Source organism: Pinus tabuliformis, chromosome 8 (assembly GCF_031772625.1).
Source record: "Pinus tabuliformis cultivar Carrire ecotype Pingquan chromosome 8, CPIR1, whole genome shotgun sequence".
Taxonomy (NCBI): domain Eukaryota; kingdom Viridiplantae; phylum Streptophyta; class Pinopsida; order Pinales; family Pinaceae; genus Pinus; species Pinus tabuliformis.
The window spans coordinates 2,020,397,589-2,020,421,966 of NC_142294.1; positions in this window are offsets into that span (position 1 = coordinate 2,020,397,589).

Below are 24,378 nucleotides of genomic sequence, written 5' to 3' on the forward strand. Positions count from 1 at the left end.
GGTTCACCCTAGGCATGGAAATCGAGGTGGGTTCCCAGAATATTCTAGGGGAATATTCTCATGCAGATTCTTAAAGGAATCTTAGAGATTCTTTGGGAGGGAAAGTTTAATTTGAACATAATGTAATCAAATTTATAGTCATTTTTCTCAGATTTTCATAGGGAACACGATGGAGAGGTCGGATTCACCTTTTGAGCAGTGGATTTCCAGGTTCCCAAAAGAGGAGAATCTTGAGGGAATCTTCCAAATTCTTTGGAAGCTGAAATTTCCCAAATCTAGAATGCAGCCAAATTTATACTCATTCTTCTTAGAATTTCGCAAGGATCTCAAAGGCGAGATCAGTTTTATGATTTTAGTTGTAGATCTCCAATCAACCTAGAGGAGGGAATCTTTGGAGAATCACCAGGGAATCTAAAAGATTCCTACTGGCCCAGATTTTGCCGGTGTCAAAATTCGACAAATGGATAGTTGATTTTACACCTCTCAATGATACAAATTCAATGGTGCAAACAGCTTTTGTAGTTGAGCATTCTATTTTTCTGTCATTTTCTAGATTGGAGCAATGGTGTCAAATTTCAAAGCATGGACAGTGGATTCTATGTCATTCGACGCCACAATTTCGATGGTGCATTCAAATCCAGCAGTTGAGTATTCTATTCTTCAACCAGCATCAGAGTTGAGGTATATGAAGTGTTATTGTCATGTACTTTTTTGATCATTTGTTGTGAGATGTACTATGTTGTTTTGATTCCTTCTTGATGTGTGATACAGAACCTTTGTGTCTATTCCATGTGAGATGTATTCATCATGGATTGTTATGTGTGTTTTGATTGAGATCCTTTTGTTGCCATGATGGCTAGATACTCATTGTAACCATGGGTGTTTTGGTTGAGATTCCTTTGATGCCATGATGGCGGGATATTCAATGTCATCATGTGTAAGATTATGTCATCTTGATAAGAGGTCTATTGTGAGTGATAGTTCTTGTAGTGTAATGTATTGTGGAGAGACTTTTCCACTCATGTAGGGGGCACATGTATTCCATGTCCATCTTCACCATTTCCAACACTAAATGAAGTGGCCAACACCATCTTGACATTGGCTCGGAGACGTAGTCCACACTGGACAAACTACGTTATCAATGTCTCTTGTTTATGGTTTGTTGATCGTCATTATGTTTCCATTTGCTTAAGCATGCATATATGTTCATTTATGCTCTTATAAAATTCAATTGTAACTACATTATGGAAGCAAAAGATCTTGGTTAAATCTAGAAGTTGAGCCAACTCGGATCATCAGAAATTAATGATTGAGATTGATCCAACTCTCTCTTTTTCCTTCCACTTTTTACCACAGCTTTATGTTGAGGATATAAAAAATGTCTAGAGGAGGAATCTCTTCCACATTTAAGATCACTTCAAAGGTGGGAAAAACAAGAATAACCTCAACATCCTTCTTATCTGGAATAGAAGATATTACAACAATTTTATCTGATTTGTTCTTCTGTTCATCCTTCCCAGTACTTCCTTGAATATTTGTTTGTTGTGAAGACGTAGAAACTATGGAAACTGAATTCTGGGTTGTACTCTTGGAATTTAAAAGCATCTTGAACTCATTACATGCTTTGTTCAATTCAGAATTAAGAATAAATTCACCAGTCCGAGGAAGAGAATATATAATAAAAACCTCTAGCTGAGTCTTAGGAATCACATCTTTTTCCATAGAAGTCTCTGGCTAAGTTGTAGATACAGACGATTATTCTGAAGACAACTATAACAACTGTAACAGAAGCTTAACTATCCGAGAACTACAATATTGAGCGAATTGGCCTTTTTCTTCAAGAGTTAATTGTTCTTTCCCTTTTAATAGAACTATAGAATAGGTAGAGGATCGTTCAAGCAAATCATCTAATTTATCTGGATCATGGACAAATTGCCTAATATTTTGAGAAGCAGTGAAATTCGTTACTACAAAAATAGGATCATATTGCCTGTTGGGCATAGTAGGTATATTGAGAGCCTGAATAGCTAGAATTTCCTTCTCTACATGGCGATTTTCTAAGGCAAACATACCAAATTTAGCAGGAAAATATGGACCCTCCCTCTATTTGAATCCTTTAATGTCTTAGAAATGCCATATCTCACTATTTGATATGCAATTTCTATCCTTAAAATCTTGTCTAGGATGAATAAGGGTAAGACATGAGGATGGGAGAGACTGCCATAAACTCTTACATAAGTGAATAGTTCCTCTCTAAACCAATTCCAAACCCTTTGAAGGTCATCTTCATCCTCCTGAGACATCTGAGGTGGCTTGGACCCAAAAATGGCTTTATAAATTGGAAGTATGACTCTGTGAAAAATTTGATAAAAATGCTCCTGATATTTAGATTCCTAGAGGATATCATGATAAATATGTATGGGATTATCTTGTAGAGTCCATTTCCAACCCATGGCAGGAAAATCCATTGAAAAACATAAGGCATCCATGATGTAGGCAGACATATAGAAAGGAGGAATTTTATTCTCAGAAATACTGCAACCCTTTCTAAAAGCTAGAATATGTGTAGCCAAATTATCAAACAATAAATCCCAATCAAATATATATCCCTTTGAGGCTCCATCAATAAGAGGTACCCAGTCATTGGGAAATTTTGACACATTGGGTAATGCATGCAACCGACACAGCATAACAGTGACTTGGGAAAATGGACCGGCGAGAGAATCAACTGAATACTTACCACTTTCCTCTGCTTTATGTTTATTCGGGTCCTTTCTCCAAGGTCTGATTTGTTCGGACAAGTGTCCATGCTCCTTTATGAAAGCTTCTACATATGCTTTGTTGTATTTATATTGTGGATTGGGTAGGTGATACATGCTCTGCAAATCATTATTGGAAAAAGACCCAATAAGTGTGCCCTTGCTAGTGTGAATTTTCCTGTTGGAAATGTCCAAATTCTCCACAACCCAACAAACCATATCTATATAAGGAAGTATTCGTGGCCTGGATTCAATCCTATGCAAGAAAGAATTGACAACATCTCTGGGAGTAGCTTCTAAAATTGGGACACTTGTTGGAAATACTGGGGGGGGGAATCAGTATTCCTTTTCAATTGTTACTTATACTAGTTAAATCAATTATATTTAGAACACAAAATAAGCAATAGGAATAAATGCTTTTATTAATATAATATTTATAATGAATCAAGTACAATATATAGGGCTCCAACCCTTGATGAAGACATCGATCTTCAATTCCCCAGGCTCCAACCTGTTGCCAAGCACCAACTTGGTCTTTTGTGAGGCTCCAACCTCTAGGGCTCCAACCCTATCTTGTCAAGGCACCAACCTTGGATTTAGGAGCACCAACTCCAAGGACACCAATCCTTCCAATTCTAAGGCACCAACCCCAAGGGATCCGACCCTATCTTGTCAAGGCACCAATCTTGTTTGTTCGAGGCTCCAACATTCAGGGCACCAACCCTCTGGGCTCCAACCCACTGGTATATTTTGTCTAGATATGTTTGATAGTAATTATCTGCTCCCAAAATATTCTTCACTAAATTCTGTCAATCTACAGCTTCATTGCTACATTAATGACAACCTGTTTTCATATGAAGGAGTCTTCACAACTCTTCATATTGCCAAACAAATTCTGTAGAGTTACCTCATGATGATTTCAAATAGGCATCATGATCTCCAATAATGTTTCCAAGATATGCTGAAGTTTTTCAACAAGATATCTGCACTAAGCCTCAATGTCTGCACAAAAATAATTCTCTGTTTCAAGCCTTTGTTCTTATTATCGCGGTAACCGCTTCAGGAGTAATTGCTTCCAGAGTGATTGTCACGGTATCTCACTTCCAAGGAACAAACTCACAAATACTTCAATGTTGGTGTTGTCTACTGTTCCCTTCAAATGATGACTGATGAAATCTTACTTCGCTTGTTCGAGGTCATACAGATCTTCACAAAATTATTCTTCAGGTTGTGATCTGTGCTTCTTCTAATTCATCACAAGTCCGAGCCTTTCAAAAATTAACCCAATCAACAAAATTTCTTGACCTTTGGCTTCCTTTATTTCTTCAAGTTCACAAGTTGTGAACTATTACTTCTTCTCTATGTTCAATGCCCAAGATCAATACTTAAGGTGAAACGTTTAACCTGTATTTATATATGTTCCACCAAAAAGACACATCTATTAGAGGGAGGCCAACTTGTGCATGAGGTGGCACATTAAAAATATATCGGAGGGCCTTTTGTTAATATTCAATCAATTATAACATAGCCTTGTTATTTATGGAAATCACATCATAAGAGAGGCTATACCCATATTGGAGGTCCCACATGCCATGTCATTCCTTTAATCCTGCAATCACAACTTTCATGATAATCAAAGGTTTTACAAGTGTGCACATGCTCTGTCTTCCAATATCAACATCACCGATATTCACATATCACCCTGTAGCGGATGCGATATTTAATAATTTGTTTTAATAACTCTGTTGGGTCCACCACTCTATTGCAATCGGTGGTCCGTTGGGTCCATAGTAATATCACAAGCGGCGGTCCATCGGATCCATAGTAATATCGCAATCGGCGGTCCGTCGGGTTCACAAGTCTTATCACAATCAATGTCCGGCGGTGACAACCCTTTATGATTTGCATAACTTCTGATAGCCAGGCGTGATGTTATATTAGGGTTGTTACTATAACTTGTTCGAGTCCGCATATTATATCACAATCATTTTTTTGAATGGAATATCCCTTTATGGTTTGCGATTATGCGATGGATGCGATATTATATTGAGTTGTATTACAATGGTGTAGTGGGTCCGCAATGATATCGCAATCACAGATTTTGGGCAGTGATACATAATAAAGCCGTCGATAAACCGCCGATATAATTCCTCCAATGCATTGTGGTCTTTAAAGAGTTTTCATAGTTTATTACTGTTAACTCCTCCGTTATGGCTCTTACTCTTGGGTTCTCACTCCTGTGACTTCTCTTCACTCTTCCGCTCTTTTGATAGCTCTACTCCTCTTTTTCCTTTCGATATCACTATTCTTCCCTTTAGCACTTACCCTTGGGCATATGTGATAACCTTGCTCCGATAACCTGCTTCTTTGATGGCTTCCAATGAACTCTTCCTCTTACTCTTTGGCTTTCTCTTCTAATGTCTTCTGATATCTTTCCTCCTCGGTTCCATTGTTTCTATTACGTATGTACTCAATCCTTGGATCCTCCATGAGCAGTATTATGATCAATGGGCATCAACGGGAAACCTCACATGTCACAATAATTTTCCATCACAAACACTGCCATATTGACATCAATGACAACCTAGATTAACAATCTTCCCCTTTGTCATTGATGGCAATATTCTTTCCCTTTCAACATTCTCTCCCCCTTTGACATCAATGGCAAACGGGGTGCTCAAGGACTCCCCATGTCGAACTGCTCCCCCTGTCAAACTTCTTATGTTCTTTATGAATAGTAGATCTTCATGGGTACGTTACTCCCCCTATCGTGGTGCTCTTCTATTTACTCAAGATAGAAGGATTGTTGCCTCATAGCACATTATCCCTTCTTCATGTCTCAAAAGCTACTTTATCATGGCTTCGACAATGCTTAAAGATGCTCCATTTCAATGCTTCCAAATAGACTCCAAATAGCCATACACCAAATGTTCAAGTACAAGTTTTTATGCTTCTGCAATTTGAATTCAATTGTCTTCATAGTCAGAATTAAGAGGCCTTTATAGTTCGAATCAGGAGAAGATGCCACTGAAATTGTCTTTCTCGCTATCTTTCTTCAGATCCGAGTTCCTATTTATCTCTGTGCTTCTCCTTAAGTTACTAAGCTATATTCGACTACACAACATTCTCCTTTTTATATTCCTTTTGATGAGCTATCTTTTCATTGTGTTCTTGTAAAAGTATCTGCAAATTATCTCCACTAGCAGATTCTTGATATCCAATCTTTCACTGTCTTTTAATTTTTTTTTTACTGATTGGAAACTTTTTGCAATGCTTCAATTTTGTTATATGCTACCAACTGCTCTTGCTTCTAGCTCCATTCCCATATGTATCTGTTTCTTTGAAGGTTGCCTCTATTTGTGTCCATAATTTACCTATTCTCACATCAAATCCCAGATTCAAGACATTTAAATTTTGTAATAACAACAACATAGTTATTTGCCTTATTAGCATTAGATGGTCTTCTCTGTTGCTCCAATTTATGCTTAGTGATCAACGGGAAAACATCTTCAACAACAGTCCATTGGATAGTTAGGAGATCATGTTTTTCAATGGAGTGCTCCTCAGAAATGATCTTATCAAAGAATGATCATCAATATAGCTCATCAAGGATTTCATAAGGATCCATTCATGAATAAGTTCTGCAAGAATGCCTAATCATCATAAGCTCCCCCTAACTATATGCATGGTCTCCTTTTGGCAGAATCTCATCATCAAATAGTCGAAATATCAAGGATATCTTCATTAAATCAACAACATGTGTTGTTGGCTAGAGAGTTTAGGAGATTTTAAGATTGTATTTGCTTTCTTCTCCATACTTGTGTAACTTTCTTCTCTGGCATGGTTCTAACTTGTGTAGGAGCCCAAGTCAATTCACAATCATGTGCCATATGACCAATATTATGACACTTGAAGCATTCTATGTTGTTCATGAATAATAATTCATGATTTCAAGCAAAACTGCTTCTCAGAGATTGTCGGGGACCATAATATTTATCTTTGTGATATGCCCTAAAATATTTTTCCATGTGTCCAAAGTTTGTACTAGCATAACAATAACCAAGAAATAAACTTTGGTACCTGGGAGATGAAGATTTCCTTGATGTATTTCTGAAGTCTTTTTGCCTTGAGATCCTTTGATTATAACCCTTGCTTCTTGAATCCTTGACATCATCTACAATGTGTAGAGTTTTCTTATGGAATTATCGCATCCATAATTGTTAGAATCAAAGTTTCGAGCCATCCACCGTGGCTCATCATTAGGATAGATCAATAAGTGTGTAAGATAGATCTTGTAGGAATGAATAAATAGAGGAATGAGCTAGATGGAATGGGAATGTTGGTAGTCGACCATGCCTTAATTAATAATTGATGATAATAATTGTTAAGAATACTTGATAATTATTACAATTAATACTTTTAATTTTATTGGAATTTTATTTGAATTACAGATTATGAATGAAAAAAATAATATAATAATTTTAATTAATTTTTTTTTTTCATTCCTAATCCATAATTCAAATAAAATTCCAATACAATTAGAAGTATTAATTGTAATAATTATCAAGTATTCTTAATAATTATTATCATCAATTATTAATTAAGGCATGGTCGACTGTTATGAAACCAGCTCACAAAAAGATAGAAAAGAGAGATCAACGCCTTAGAATTCAGCCTCTTCGAGGGGGCAACCTCCTTTACATTACACAAATGAACAATTCTTGGATGATTCAAATGACAAAACCTCCTTTCTATATATAGGAGTCTATGTAGTCACAATATAACCCAGCCGACCTAACAATAATAATATAAAGCCATAAAAATAACAATAGAGGGATTCTATGGGGCACAGTAATAAAAATATGGGGACAATAGGGGCTCAACAATATTAATAAGGGATACAACTACAATAGTAATGGGGTAATCACTAGTATTATAGGGACCTAACATGCCCCTCTCCTTCAAAAAGTGTTGTCCTCAACGCTTGAGTAGTTTTGGATGCTTCTGTATAAAATTTTCATCCTCCCATGTGGAATCTTCAGCGGATAAGTTCTTCCATTTGATGAGATACTTCGAAATTGATCGATTTCGTAGCTGTCGAGTTCTTGTTTATGTGACTGCTTCCGGTTCCAATATAATTTTTTCTTCCTCGTCAAGTTCTGGCAATATTGTTTGAACTGGGAGCTTATCGCCTATAACCTTATTTAAACATGAAACATGGAAAACTGGGTGCACTCGAGACGCTATAGGAAGCTCCAATTTGTATGCCATAGTACCAATCTTTTGCAACACCTTGTACGGACCATAATACTTTGGTGATAATTTATTATCCTTCTTAGATTTCTTGAGGGAAATTTGTTTATATGGTTGTAGCCGTAAGAATACCCAATCACCTACATCAAAACTTCTTTCGCTGCGATGTTGATCTGCCTGTTGTTTCATTCTGTTTTGTGCCAACACAAGGTTATCCTTTAAGAGTTGGAGGACGTGTTGTTGATGTTCGATGTGATGTTCCACTACTTTAACCTTAGAATTTTCTCTTAAATATGATGTGATGGATGGTGGCTGATATCCATAAAGTGCCATAAATGGGGTCATTTTTGTTGTAAGTTGTATGGAAGGAAGTGTTATACCACCATTCAGCCAGAGGCAACCATTTGACCCATTGTGTCTATTTATCAGATACAAAGCAACGAAGATATCCTTCCAAACATTTTTTTACTATCTCAGTTTGCCCTTCAGATTGAGGATGATAAGATGAGCTATGAGCTAACTGAGTACCAAGACAAGAAACTAATTCTGTCCAAAAATTTCCAGTGAAAATGGGATCTCTGTCACTTATAATAATCTTTGGGTTTCCATGTAACTTTTGAATTGTTTCCATAAATGTAGTAGAAACTGTACTGGCTTTAAATGGATGTGATAATGCACAAAAGTGTGCATACTTGGTAAGTCTGTCAACTACCACCATGATGACACTTTCCCTCAGACTTGGTTAAACCTGTGATAAAATCCATTGAAACCTCCTCCCAACGTTGGCTTGGAATGGATAAAGGTTGTAATAGACCCGGGGTCTTAATTGTTTCAACTTTATTTTGTTGGCAAACCAAACATTCCGCCACAAACTTTTGAATATCCGATTTAAGGCCATCCCAAAAAAATTCCTTCTTAACCCTGTGGTAAGTTTTTAAAAATCCTGAGTGCCCTCCTAAGGGAGAAGTGTGCAATTCCATAAGAATTTTTGTTTGAGTTGCGAATTCTTACAGAGGTATAAGCGATCTTTGTACCATATCGAATCATTTTGCCAGCTAAATGTATCAGATGTACTAGAATCTTGTTGTAACTTTCGAATAAGTGCCCACACTTCTTCATCATTCTTCCATTCCTCCCTTGCTTCGTTTATCCAATTTGGTTGGATAATAGAAATGGCGCACAACAATGCTTCCACATCCTCATCCTTTCTTGAGAGTGCATCTGCCACCACATTTTGCTTCCCTTTTTTGTAGATGATTTCAAAGTCAAAACCCAACATCTTTGTGACCCACTTTTGTTGCTCTTCAGAGGATAATCTTTGTTCTAAAAAGTATTTAAGGCTATCATGATCCGTTTTTACCTTGAAGTGTCTTCCCATTAGGTAGGGTTGCCATTTCTTAAGTGCATGTAGTATTGCCAACATTTCCTTCTCATAAATAGCTTTGTGTAAAAACTTTCCCTTGATTGGACGAATTTCAAAAGCAATGGTTCTTTCATCTTGCATTAAAACAGCACCAATTCCATTTCCTGAAGCATCACATTCCACAATAAAGGTTTTTGTGAAGTCCGGTGTAGCTAAGACGGGTGCTTGGCACATTGCCTCTTTAAGATGTTTGAAGGCCTTTGTTGCTTCTGGAGTCCATGAAAATGCATCTTTCTTCAATAATGTTTTTAGAGGTGCTGCTATTCTCCCATAATTCTTAACAAACTTGTGATAATACCCTGTCAACCCGAGAAATCCTCGCAGATGCTTTATGGATGTGGGGATTTTCCATTCCTTAATGGCTTTAATTTTGCTAGGGTCTACCTTAACTCCTTCATGAGATACAATATGACCCAGATATTCCACCTCTTATACTCCAAAGAAACATTTGGATCTTTTTGCATATAATTGTTTCTCCTCCAATAGTTGTAGCACCCTGTCAACATGTTCAACATGATCCTTCCAAGACTTGTTGTAGATTAGTATATCATCAAAAAATACTAACACAAATTTTCTAAGGAAGGGTTTGAAAATGGAATTCATCAAACCTTGAAATGTAGAAGGTGCATTGGTAAGGCCAAAAGGCATGACCAAAAATTCATAATGACCCTCATGAGTTCTAAATGCTGTTTTCGGAATGTCTTCAGTCTTCATTCTGATTTGATGATATGTTGAATGAAGATCCAACTTGGTGAAGTAAATTGATCCATGCAATTCATCCAGTAATTCTTCAATGACAGGAATGGGAAACTTATCTTTAATAGTGAGCTTGTTGAGCTCCCTATAATCCGGACACATGCGCCATGACTAGTCCTTCTTGTGCACCAATACTACTGTAATAGAGAAAGAACTTTGACTAGGTTGAATTATACCAGCCTCTAGCATTTTTGCAACCATACGTTCAATTTCACTCTTTTGGGCATAGGGATATATGTACGGCCTGATGTTTGGAGGAACACTTCCTGGAATCAGATGAATAGCATGATCATGATCATGAATAGGTGGGAGACCTTTAAGAATCTCAAATACCTTGGAATGATTGTCCAAGACTTTTTGGAGATCTGGAGAAATAGATGATTCCTATGTGGAAACATCTAGCAAACATAATTGAGCAATTACACCTCTTTGTTCCTTTTTTAGAAGCTTTGTCATACCGTTAGAGCTGATTATCTTTCCCAGTTTCCCTGCAATACCCCTTAATTCAACTTCCTTTCCTTCGGCAGAAAATTTCATGAAAAGTTCTTGAAAATTAAAAGTTATTGTACCCAAGAATTGTAGCCATTGGACTCTTAGTACAACATCAACACCTCCCATTGGAATGGAAAGCATTGGGCTAGTCAATACATATTCTCCCATGGATAGCTTGATATTATGGCACTTTCCAGAGCAATTTATCGTTCCTCCATTTGCAATCATCACTTGACACTCTGGTGCTGGATATAGGAAGAAATTCAATTCTTTTGCTACCTTACAATGAATAAAATTGTGGGTACTTCCTAAATCAATCAACACTATTACCTTTTTCTTCTTGATTTGTCCTTCTATCCCGATGGTTTGAGGAGTGGTAATTCCAGCCAATGCATTACAAGATATGGTCAGATTCATTTCTTCTTTATCTAGGCTTTGTTCCTGGAGTATATCCTCTTCCTTTGACCTTTCTTGCTCCTTTTCATCTTCCTCTTCACAATCTATGTAGAATAATTTCTTCTCAGCACACTTATGACCTTTAGTGTATTTGCTATCACAACTGTAACAAAGCCCTTTTGCTCTTTTTTCTTCCAATTGTTGTGGTGTCAACCTTATAGATGTGGAAGGCTAGGGGTAACAACACTTCCATCTTTATAGTTGTGACGGGTATGCTTCCTGGTTGCCATAATTTTGCTTTCCATTTTTCTTGATAACCTGAATGCCTTCTCTAATGAATTATGTTCCCAAAGGCGAACATCATGTTGGATATTATCCTTTAAAGTCCCTATGAACACATCAATTCTATGCTCCTCGGGAATATTTTTTACCCTTATGTTCAATTTTTGGAACTCCTCAATATGCTCCATTATTGAACCCTTTTGTTTGAGACTTATCAATTGGCTAAAAAAAGTGTTGCTTTTTGTATCCTCATAATGTGCTATCAATTCTTCCATAAAAATTGCCCAAGTGATAATTTGTTTACGAGAGCAAAGCCATTGATAACATACAAACTGATTTGGTTCCAAATATAAAGTTGCAATATGTACCTTTTGTGTGTTTTGCACATTATTGAGATCGTAAAATTGCTCCATTTGTAATATCCATGTTGCAGGATCCTTGCCATCAAACTTCCTCATATTGATTTTTGGAATATGGTGGGTCTTCGATCCAACATTAGAGTCTATGGAATCATGATTAATATTTTTTTTGTTCTCATCATGAGTTTCCTTTACTACCCTTTCACCATTAGTGACCATTTCTTGTAGCAACTTATTCATATTTATCTTCAATTCTTCCATCTTATCATCCATGCCATCCATTTTAGCGTCCATGTCATTCATATTAGCTTCCATGCCATCCATTTTAGCTTCTACACATTTCTTTAAACAATCCATCTTAGCTTCTACACCTTTCTTTAAACCATCCATCTTAGCTTCTACATCTTTCATCTTAGATTCTGTTACTTTTTGTGCAAGTGACACTTGTTGCACTTGGTCTCGTAATTTTGATATATCATGTTGCATTTCTTCATCTTCTTCATGAGTCATGCTAGAGATTTCAGGTTGCTTACTAGGTGTTTTCATTTTCTTTCTTCAGGGCATCAATTACCAATAATAATGCTTTACTATGGCCTCCCTCAAACTAATTTTTCAAACCAAGCTTAAGCAAAAATTTAAAAAAAACCTACACACCTTTTTCACTTTGTAGGAGCTTGATATTGAATCTGATGTATCTCTATAATTTCAGATCATCCAGTTCTGAAATTGCGACCTGTAGTAGCCCTTTGCGTCCTCTTTCCAATGCCACCAGCCTTATCCAAATTGGATTCTCCAAGAAAGAGCTATGTACAATCTCCCAAGATGACTTGATTATAGACCTTTTCAGAAGAGCAAAAACTTGTATGAAGTGCCACGTGTCACTGTTTCAACCTATGGCACTGAAAACTATATACAAGAAACTACAGTCAATCCTCTTTCTGTACCTTCTTACAAAATTTCAATTCGATGCTCAGAGAGAAATTTATGATGATTTTCCCTATGTCACCTGTTTGGAATGTAATTCAGGATTCTGCAAAAAGACCAACTTCCTCAGATCATATCTCCGCAAATATAGCGCGAAAAGCTCTGAAATTCGGACCCGAGGTTCAGTGTGATTTTGTCTCAACTAGGTTTTTTTTTTTGCTTCTGAAATGTCGTAGAAAAAAGGTTATAGTGAAAATGCCACGATGACCTATTTGGAATAGCGAAACCCTAAAATCCAAAGCTCTGATACCAAATGTTATGAAACCAGCTCACAAAAAGATAGAAAAGAGAGATCAATGCATTAGAATTCAGCCTCTTCGAGGAAGAAACCTCCTTTGCATTACACAAATGAACAATTCTTGGATGATTCAAATGACAAAACCTCCTTTCTATATATAGGAGTCTATGTAGTCACAATATAACCCAGCCGACCTAACAATAATAATATAAAGCCACAAAAAATAACAATAGAGGGATTCTATGGGCACAGTAATAAAAATATGGGGACAATAGGGGCTCAACAATATTAATAAGGGATACAACTACAATAGTAATGGGGTAATCACTAGTATTATAGGGACCTAACATCAGCTACCAACATTCCCATTCCATCTAGCTCATTCCTCTATTTATTCATTCCTACGAGATCTGTGTTACACATTTATTGATCTATTATGATGATGAGCCACGATGGATGGCTCGAAATGTCGATTCTAACAATTATGGATGCGATAATTCCTGAAGAAAACTCTACACACAGTACAAATCACAGAAGCCTCAAAAAAATCATCTACATTTCTTCTTGGAATGGGACTTCCTTCATTGTTGCCTTGACTTTTAATTTTTTCCTTTGCTAGAACTGGGAGCATCAATATTTCTTTATGCCTTTCTCACATCCTTGTTGTTTGAAGCATTATCATTCTTGCTTGAGGATTCTCCTTCATAGCCAAGACATGATTTATAAAATGGGGATATTTGATGGCTGAGCATGTCATCCAAGTCTTGGGAGCTCTTCAAAAAATTTGTCCATCCCTTCTACCTTTTCTTGAGGGAGACAATTTCTTCTTCCAATCTTTCGCAGTCTTTATTCTTCTTAGCAAGTTGTTTCTCAATCTCTTCCTTGATACAAGTTGCTTCATTTGCTTCTATTTTAAGAGAGATGATATCTGATTTCATTCTAAATATGTCTTCATTTTCCTTAGCTAGACTGCTCTCCATTTATTCCATGATCCTTGTAGCTTTACATGTTTTAGCCTTGAGAAGGTTGAGGTCGGATTTTAGTTTGAATATTTCTTCATCTTTGTTTTTAGTTGTCATATCATGGTGTTTCTCTCCTTTTCTACTTCATCAACTTGTCCTTCTATGATTACCAATGCTTCCATTGTCTTCTCAGTTCCTTGTGCTTGTTTCCTTTTTTCTTCTAGTTGTGATCTAAGGGAGGAGACCTCTTCCTTGTATTGACCAATCTCTACTTCAAGTTTGTTCAAGATCTTTTGCCTTTTTTCAAGGTGGCTTGACAAGTTATCTTCCCATTTCTTTGCCTCATCCAATTGATTTGTCATGGATATGACTTCTTCATGATTCTTTCTTTTACTTTGATGAAATTCCTCCTTAAGCTTGGCAAGCTCTTCATCCCTTTCTTGTACTTGCAGCGTGACAAGGTCAACTTCATTCCTTGTCTAGTCTTGGTCACTAGCCAGTGCTTTCTTCTTAAGTTCCTCGTTTTCCTTTTTCAAATTGATAATCTCTTCCATGGTAGCCATAATTTTAGCGAAGAGATCTTCTTCAAAAACTTTTTCATTATCTTCATCTTCTAGGTCTTCTTTAGCCTTGATGTCACCATTCTTATTTTTAGCTTCCATGGTGGGTTTTGGATTTCCTTCTTGCTTTCCATAATCTTCTTGACTAGTGGTCATGGTCAATGCTCCTTTTGAGTGAAGGTCATGAAGTTTGTCCCATATACCCTTTGCTGACAAACACTTTTCTAAATTTTCCTTTATAGAATCTGGTAGCCCATTCAAGATTGCCTTCCTTGCTTTTGCATTGTACTCCTTGGATTCTTCATCCATCATGCTATCAGCAATCACTGATTTCCAAACTTCAATGCCTTGAGTCTTTAAGAAATTCCTCATTCTTGCTTCCCATATATCAAAGTTTCCATTGAACCATGGAGCCTTTACAAATTGATTGATTTCAACTTCAGTGGTTGAGGGAGACACATCTTTAGGAGGATTGGAGACCTTCTTCCTTGGCTTTTCCATTTGTGTTCTAATTGATCAACCTTCAAGTTGTTAGGCTTTGTGTGAAGGTACTGGCTCTGATACCAATTGTTGGAAATACTAGGGGGGGGGGGGGGGTGAACCAATGTTCATTTTCAATTGTTACTTATACCAGTTAAATCAATTATATTTAGAACATAAAATAAGCAATAACAATAAATTATTTTATTAATATAATCTTTATAATGAATCAAGAATAATATATAGGGCTCCAACCCTTGATAAGACATCGATCTTCAATTCCCCAGGCTCTAACCTGTTGCCAAGCACCAACTTGGTATTTTGTGAGGCTCCAACCTCTAGGGCTCCGACCCTATCTTGTCAAGACCCCAACCTTGGATTTCGGAGCACCAACTCCAGAGACACCAACCCTTCCAATTTTGAGGCACCAACCCCAAGGGCTCTGACCCTATCTTGTCAATGCACCAACCTTGTTTGTTTGAGGCTCAAACCTTTAGGGCACCAACCCTCTGGGATCCAACCCACTGCTATATTTTGTCTAGATATGTTTGATATTAATTCTTTGCTCCCAAAATATTCTTCACCGAATTTTGTTAATCTACAACTTCACTACTACATCAATGACAACCTGTCTTCATATGAAGGAGTCTTCACAACTCTTCATATTAACCAAACAAAGTCTGTAGAGTTACCTCATGATGATTTCAAATAGGCATCATGATCTCCAATAATGTCTCCAAGATTTGCTTGAAGTTTTTCAACAATATATCTGCGCTAAGCCTCAATGTTTGCACAAAAACAATTCTCTGTTTCAAGCCTTTGTTCTTATTGTCGTGATAATCGCTTTAGGAGTGATTGTCACGGTATCTCACTTCCAAGGAACAAACTCACAAATACTTCAATGCTGGTGTTGTCTATTATTTCCTTCAAACGATGACCGATGAAATCTTACTTTGCTAGTTCAAGGTCGTACAGATCTTCACAAAATTGTTCTTCAGGTTACGGTCTGTACTTCTTCTAATTCATCACAGGTCCAAGCCTTTCAAAGATTAACCCAATCAACATAATTTCTCGACCTTTAGCTTCCTTCATTCTTGCTGGACCTTCATCTTCCTTCCTTCCCAATCAACCTTTGACTTCCTCTATTTCTTCAAGTTCACGAGTTGTGAACTGTTACTTATTCTCTATGTTCAACGCCCAAGATTGATACTTAAGGTGAAACGTTTAACTGGTATTTATATATGTTCTACCAAAAAGACGCGTCTATTAGAGGGAGGCCGACTTGTGCATGAGGCGACACATTAAAAATATATCGGAGGGCCTTTTGTTAATATTCAATCAATTATAGCATAGCCTTGTTATTTACAAAAATCGCATCATAAGAGAGGCTATACCCATTTGGAGGTCCCACATAACACGTCATTCCTTTAATCCTGTAATCACAACTTTCATGATAATTGGAGGTTTTACAAGTGTGCACATGCTCTATCTTCCAATATCAACATCACCGATATTCACATATCACCCTGTAGCGAATGCGATATTTAATAAGTTGTTGTAATAACTTCGTTGGGTCCACCACTCTATTGCAATCGACATTCCATCGGGTCCACATTAATATTGCAATCGGCAGTTCATTGGGTCCACAAGTCTTATCGCAATCAATGGTCTGATGGTGACAACCCTTTATGATTTGTGTAACTTCCGATAGTCGGACGTCATGTTATATTAGGGCTATTACTATAACTTGTTCGGGTCCGCATATTATATCGCAATCATTATTTTGAATGGAACATCCCTTTATGGTTTGTGATTATGCGACGTATGCGATATTACATGGAGTTGTATTACAATGGTGCAGCGGGACTGCAATGATATCGCAATCGCAGATTTTGGGCAGTGACACATAATAAAGCCGTTGATAAACCATCGATAAATGTTGATAAATCACTTCCCGGGATGAAAGTCCAACATATTTGGTGCATACTGTATCAAAGAATAGTCCAGCTCTTGGATTCTTTTCATCTGTGTCTTCTACAAATGGACCGAAAGATTGTTACAAAGGAATCTCCTTCTTATCCTTGCCTCCATTCTTCATTTCTTCATATTTTTGAGAATCAGAGTTTACCAGTAAGAGATGAGCATAGGAACTTAGCAGCAATAGTAATTATCAACAAATTAGCACTGGTGAAAATAACTTTACAATAAGAAATCCGCTTTCTGAAATGAATTAATGATATTAAATGTAAATCATTTATGCTTTCAAGATGCATTCAAATCACCTTTAAATCTAATAAGTAATATAATGGGAAACCATGTGAAGGATGCCACGTGATATTTCTGGAATGAAATATCAGAGAAAGATTTAAAATAAACTTACGAAATCCAATTCTCCAAAATGAGCAGTTCCGATAACAACTAGTCCCAAAATGGAAATCCCCAAAATATGAAGAGGTTTTTCAAAAGTATGTGTTTTCAGAAGTGTTTTTAAAATGTGGTTCTAAAATGTGATGTTCTAAAATGGAATATTTTAATTATAAAGACGTCAAGGATTTTTATTTAGGAGCTATTCGCATCGCAACATTTCTTTTACAAGGTTCTGATATATAAAGGCCTTCAAAGGAAGCATCGGGAAAGTTATTTTAGAGGAGCCATTATATTTGACTTACAATATCGAAAGTCTTTAATATGCAAAGTTTTTAAATACTAAAAGAACGCATCGGGGTCGGATTTCAGAGTTAAAGTTTTATAACTCTATATTAATAAAGCTTACGAAATAAAGAGGCCCTGATAACAAATAACCTGATAACATAAGTTTAAGTATAAAGGGAACTTCAGTAGTGGGCCCATCAGAAATTTAGTATTTTGTAACATTTTTTAAAATTCACCTCCAATAAGGGACTTCCGATGATTCATTCTGATAAAGGAAATAATTTAAGTTCCTATGAAAATAATTTCAAGCACTTCAAACTTATTTCCCTATTGTCCATTTATTAAACAAAAGTAAATTGTTTTAACTACTAACTTAAGCAAAAAAAAAAAAAAAAAGTCCCCATTATTTATTAGAAACTAAGTAAAAAATGGAGGGTTGTTGTTTGATACAACAAGAAGACTATACCTAACACCCTATTTAAACCCCACAATACAAACTTACATGTCTTCATTGAATAATATAGTACACTAATGTATTTTTTGTGATTAAGGAATAATGAAAATATTAATGTTAAATATGGCTAAGCAAACCAAATTAACACAGTTATTATTTATTTGATAATGTGCTCTTATTTGCTAACAATTTGCGTAAATAGAAGAAAATTCTTAGACCAAAAATGGTTTTTGCAAATGGTCCCTATGTCTGAAAAATTAGGCTTTATTTTTGAATAATTATTGTTTTCCTCCAACATCAAAGTGTTTTATAGGCAAAGATTTCAAAAGATGGTAAAAATAGCAGGTTTGACTATGAAAAAAAGAGAAGAAAAGAGATTAAGATTGATCACAATGTAAACTATTTACATTTATCCATAAGATATATATATATATATATATATATATATATATATATATATATAACCATCCAAATTTTATATGTGTAAAAGGTAGATACAATGTTCAAATGCAAAAGTCTCGTGTTCCACTTCTGAGTGAAACAGAGTTAGTTGCAAGGAAATAATCCACAAAATTGTGTTTAGAAATTGTCTAGGGCTAAAACGATGACCGTTAAAAAACAAGACAAAAATGGAGTTGAACCAAGCATCAGAGTGAACAAATTTCAGGTACAAAAGACAACACATAAAATCAGATAGGTAGGACTAGGGCCACTAAGATGTAGGAGGAAACTGATAAGATAGCACACGACAGGTCCACCAATCCAAGGAAGAGTGAGCCCTCCACAATAATGAAAATTCTGACACAAAGTAAACACTGACAAAGAAAATCACTCCTTAAAAATTAAAAAAATCGTCACTAAGGAGGGTGCCATCAACAAAAAAATTGTAAGAGTTCATACCTGGAAAGATAGTGCAGCCAGATTTGGATAGAATATAGGCCACCAAATTATGTTCTCTGTAGATGTGATCAAATGAAATGTGCTTGAAAAAAGTCTTCATTGTGTTCATTTGCATCATCTAGTGATAGAGAGAGGGAGGTCCAAAGTTGCAGAGACCCACATCCAATCGATAATGGTTTTGGAATCTCCAAACACCTCAATATCGTTGATGATGTGTAAGAACATTTCAGAATGCCCCATAGTGCGAGCAGCTCAACCCTATTGTTGGTGCCCCTCACTCTCGACCAGCTGAAGTGGTAAGATGCTCCACTGACCAAAGAAATGTGTGCACTGTACCTGCAAAGACCCCCATTGAAGCGCCATCAAAGTATCCAACTGAAACAAAGGATTTGATTTCTATGAATTTGTATAATCTACGATGTAGGGGAGGGGACCATGGCCTGATTTCCATAAAGTATTACACGATTTTTATGCTTGTTTTCCGCACTACTGATCTGAAAATGGGGCTCTTAGGCTTCTTGTCTAGCTTACAAGAACCTCTTCCACTTCCAAAGATTGTATTTTCCCAAGTCTATTTGATTAACCAATGCGGAATTAAGAAATGCTTGAAAATATAGGCATATGCTTGTTTTTATTGTTGGTTGTTTATGTGCTTTAAAATCTGTTGTGTATGCTGATATTTAAATGTGCTTGAACATATATATAAATGCATATAATAGTGAATAATGCAGTAGTGAAACAAACACATGAGACAACAATGTAATATGGAGTTCACCCTGATATCTTGGGCTACGTCTCCTTGAGCTCTAATCAACTCGATTAGGCTCTTTGGGATTATGGTTGAATTCTTTTACAAGTCCGTGACTCAACTCCATATGGTTTACAAATGAACCAATGGGCTCAGAATACCATATTACCCCTGGCTGTCCTTTAGCTGCAAACAGATCTAGGCTTCTCTGGACTAATTCTTTCAGTCAGTGCTCTGAGATCCTTTGAGCTTCTAGCTTCTCTGACTCCCTCAGAATTGTTTACTGTCTTTGGACTCCTTCTTTTGTCTTCAACTCAAACAACACCAGCAACAGCTCGATCATTCGATCTCTTTGCTGTCTGATACTTCACTGAAGCATTTTTGCACTACCTCCAACCTCTGGTGGCTTCGCTCTATTAAGCGCTCTGGCTCTGCCTCTCCAACCTCTGGTGGCTTCGCTCTATTAAGCACTCTGGCTCTGCCTCTCCAACCTCTGGTGGCTATCTCCTATCAAGTGCTCTGGCACACCGAGCTTCCCAATGGGTTCCTCAACGCTCCAACTCTGCCCACGCATTCACTTCACACTGTGGACTGCCCTCTTGGAAAATTCTCAACGTCCAAGCCTCTCTGCGCTTCTGGAGCTTCCTCTGTCTACGCGCTGCTTGCTTATGCCTCTTAATCATGCTCTCAGACTCAGCCAACTCTGTTTCTGTCATGGAACGGCTTTTTAAGCCCATCGGCGCTTGTCTGTTCGTTTCATCTCTTGGGCTCTCTGGCTCCCGGTCGTTGTCCCTTCACCTTCCTTTTGGAGCGTTTAACAGTCATTAATAACGTCCCAAGGTATGGTGGCCATTTGTTTTGCATGGAAGGGAAATCGGCGCTTTAAATTCTTCTGAAACAATCGTTCTCTGTTTACACAAAGAATGCTGTAAAAACACGAGAAAATCCGTATACAACACAATTTCGAACTTGAAATTCCCATAACTGTGCTTTATTTTCCTATCGGGTCCGCCCGTAGGTCACTATCGTAAGTCGCAATTGGCCTGCCCCTTTGTATTTCGTTAAATAACGAAATATGCATGAATACATTGAAAAATGGCATTTGGTGGATCTCAAGATCCATACAATATGGTTTATAGTATTATCGGGTCCAGTCCATCGGATCGCGTATATAGATATATATCTATTCCTGCTATATTGTGTTCGCCGATTGCGATCCGCCAATATCGGCGATCGCAGTCGCAAGTTGCACTATCGCATCGGCATGGGTCTGTGGCTCTGCTCCTCCAATCGCCGATCGGCGCTTATCGCATATCGCTCATCGGCCCTTCGTAGTACCACGGGCCATGGTCCATCACCTTTGGTTATGTGCGATGCGATAAAGCGTTCATCACTTATCGCTAAACCTTCATGCCCTTGGCTTAAGTCCTCCCTTTGGATGCTTGTGATGCGCTAAAAGGCTGCGATGCAATATTTCCTCTTTGACCAATCAAATAAGGCCACGTGGCCCAATCCCGGCCTGCCATGTGTCAGCTGTGGATTGGCCCGTGAGCCTATACTAAAATCAAAATTTTCAATATAGTTCAAAATTTAATGAAATTGCCTCCTTTTCTAAGGACATTAGGCAATTTTCATTTTACAATAACTCCTTCACTCGGAGTCCGTTTTCTCCCATTCAAGTTGTGTTGGATTTAGAATGAGGAGATCTCTGCAATGAGACTATTTCCAAGAGCAACCTGCGATTTTCATTTTCCTCTGATTTACAAAGGATTTGTGCCATTTGGCACCTTTTACCTCTTGCATGAAGTCTTTTAGACTTAGAGGTTTATCCAGGATCCATTTTTGGATCATGCCTTCCCACTAAAAGAACTTTTGGTCTCCAAAAGATTGATATACTGATCTGAATAGTAAATGAGAGTGACTCACCCTCTTCTTTCAGCCTCCCTACACTTGCCTTTGCATAGTGCCTCTGAACCAAAGTTTCTGACCACTTCCCTTCTTGGATGGGCTGGTCTTCCTGGGAAGAACTATCTTCCTCCTTGCCTTCCTGCAGAACTCCTGCTAAATGGTTATAGAAGGTATTTTTGAGCTTCTTTGTCTTTATCATTGATCCAAGGTGGCTTAAACAAATGTGAAGTACATCTGTTCCACAAAACTTTCATTTGTACCTGTTTGACAAGCAATCCATTTCAAAGGTCCTTCCTTTGTCTATGCATCAGCATTAATATGTGAATCATCTTGGGAAACATCATTCATGGAATATTCCTTTCTATTTCTTCCATCTTCTCTTTCCACCTTCTCCTTTAGCTTTTGTGGAAGCATTGTTGGATTCAGAGTCCAACACCTTTCTGCAAGATGCCCTTGCTTATGGTAGTAAGTGCACTACATGCGCATCCTCTTGACAGCATGATTTGCCTTGTCCAATGGACCTTTGGTTGCTTGCTTTATTTCCTTCCAAATTTTCCTGTATGTGGCCATTCTCTTCCAACATATAGAAACATGATGGTTACCCAAACCACAAAAAGAACATGCAATTATTTTCCCATATCTATGTGAAAATTTATCATGCTTTGCACAATCAAAAGGAAAATGTTCAGAACCAGATTTATACCTTCCCCTTTCACCTTTATTGCCTTCATGAGGAGGTGAAGCAAATGAAGAAGTGGCTCCCTTTGGAATCCCATCAATCTCTTCAAGGCTGTCAGAGTTTCCACAACTCTCTGGTTCAAGGGTGTGCTTCTGAACACCTGCATCCTGCAAACTATGTTTCAAGCCATTGCATTCCTCCTGAACACAATCTTCACACTCTTGAGATAGAGGACCTGTAATTAAACTCCTTGGAACAGTTTCAATGGCCTTCATGGCAACTTTGGAACTCTCTCCATAGGAATGTCCATAGCCAAGACCCAAATACTTAGGCCTTTCCTCAACCATGATTGGTTCAATGATACCTTGTGCATGCTTTCCCAAGCCCTTTCCTTCATAGCCCATCTTGGACATTAGCTTGGAACCTATGCCTCTAGTATGTTTTTCAAAAGAACCAATATGAGCATTCTCAGAAGAATTTGAAGACAAACTGGAATGGCTTACCTCTTCTTCAAGCTGATACTTGACTAAGGCTTCTTTGGCAACAAAGAGTTGTGTTTCCAACTCATGTATCCTTTGCAGGTTCATATTTGCAATATGAAGTTGCCTCCCCATTTCCTGCAATTTGTTAGCAAGCCACTGCTTCTCTTCCTTCATGGAATTCAGCTGCTTTCTAAGCATGCTTCTCTTCCTTCCATCCTCATACATTTCTCTCACCATATCCATTGATGGACAATTCTTGCTTCATGTCTTCATCAAGGAATCTTGTGAAGAGAGCAGAAATTGAGGACCCACTTGTAGAAGTTGTCATTATGCCAATGAACAAAAAAACTTCAACAAGATAAATAAAGAGCTTATTTAAGCAACCTCTTGTGCTCTGGATTGCCTTGAGGTCCTTGGGATAGAAGAATGCCTTTAGCCCTTCTTCCTATTTGTCCTTCTTGGACTGAGCTATCAATAGCTTTCCCTTAAATTTGCAAACTCAAACAATTGTCAGTTGCAAACAAGCATACAATCAGCCTCTTGTTGTTCAAACACCTTTCAGAGAATAAATCTTTGCCTTGTCACTCAAGCATTCTGATATAATCCTTGCAGGTGTGGTTAATCAATCTTAAGTTCCAATACCACTTGATCTGAAAATGGCTCTCTTAGGCTTCTTGTCTAGCTTACAAGAACCTCTCCCACTTCCAGAGCTTGTATTTTCCCAAGTCTATTTGATTAACCAATGTAGAATTAAGAAATGCTTGAAAATATAGGCATATTCTTGTATTTATTGTTGGTTGTTTATGTGCCTTTTAAAATATGTTGTGTATGCTGATATTTAAATGTGCTTGAACATATATATAAATGCATATAACAGTGAATAATGCAGCAGTAAAACAAACACATGAGACAACAATGTAATATGGAGTTCACCCTGATATCTTGGGCTATGTCTCCTTGAGCTCTAATCAACTCGATTAGGCTCTTTGGGATTATGGATGAATTTTTTTACAAGTTTGTGACTCAACTCCATATGGTTTACAAATGAACCAATGGGCTCAAAATACCATCTTACCCCTGGCTGTCCTTTAGCTGCAAACAAATCTATGCTTCTATGGACTAATTCTTTTAGTCAGTGCTCTGAGCTCCTTTGAGCTTCTGGCTTCTCTGACTCCCTCAGAATTGTTTACTGTCTTTGGACTCCTTTTGTCTTCAACTCAAACAACACCAGCAACAGCTCGATCATTCAGTCTCTTTGTTGTTTGATACTTCACTGAAGCATTTTTTTGTTGCCTCCAACCTCTGGTGGCTTCGCTCTATTAAGCGCTCTGGCTCTACCTCTCCAACCTCTGGTGGCTATCTCCTATCAAGCGCTCTGGCACACCGAGCTTCCCAATGGGCTCCAACTCTGCCCACGCATTCACTTCACGCTGTGCACTGCCCTCTTGGCAAATTATCAATGTCCAAGCCTCTCTGTGCTTTTGGAGCTTCCTCTGTCTATGCGTTGCCTGCTTATGCCTCTTAATCGTGCCCTCATACTTAGCCAACTCTGTTTCTGTCATGGAACGACTTTTTAAGCCCATCGGAGCTTTTCTGTTCATTTCAACTCTC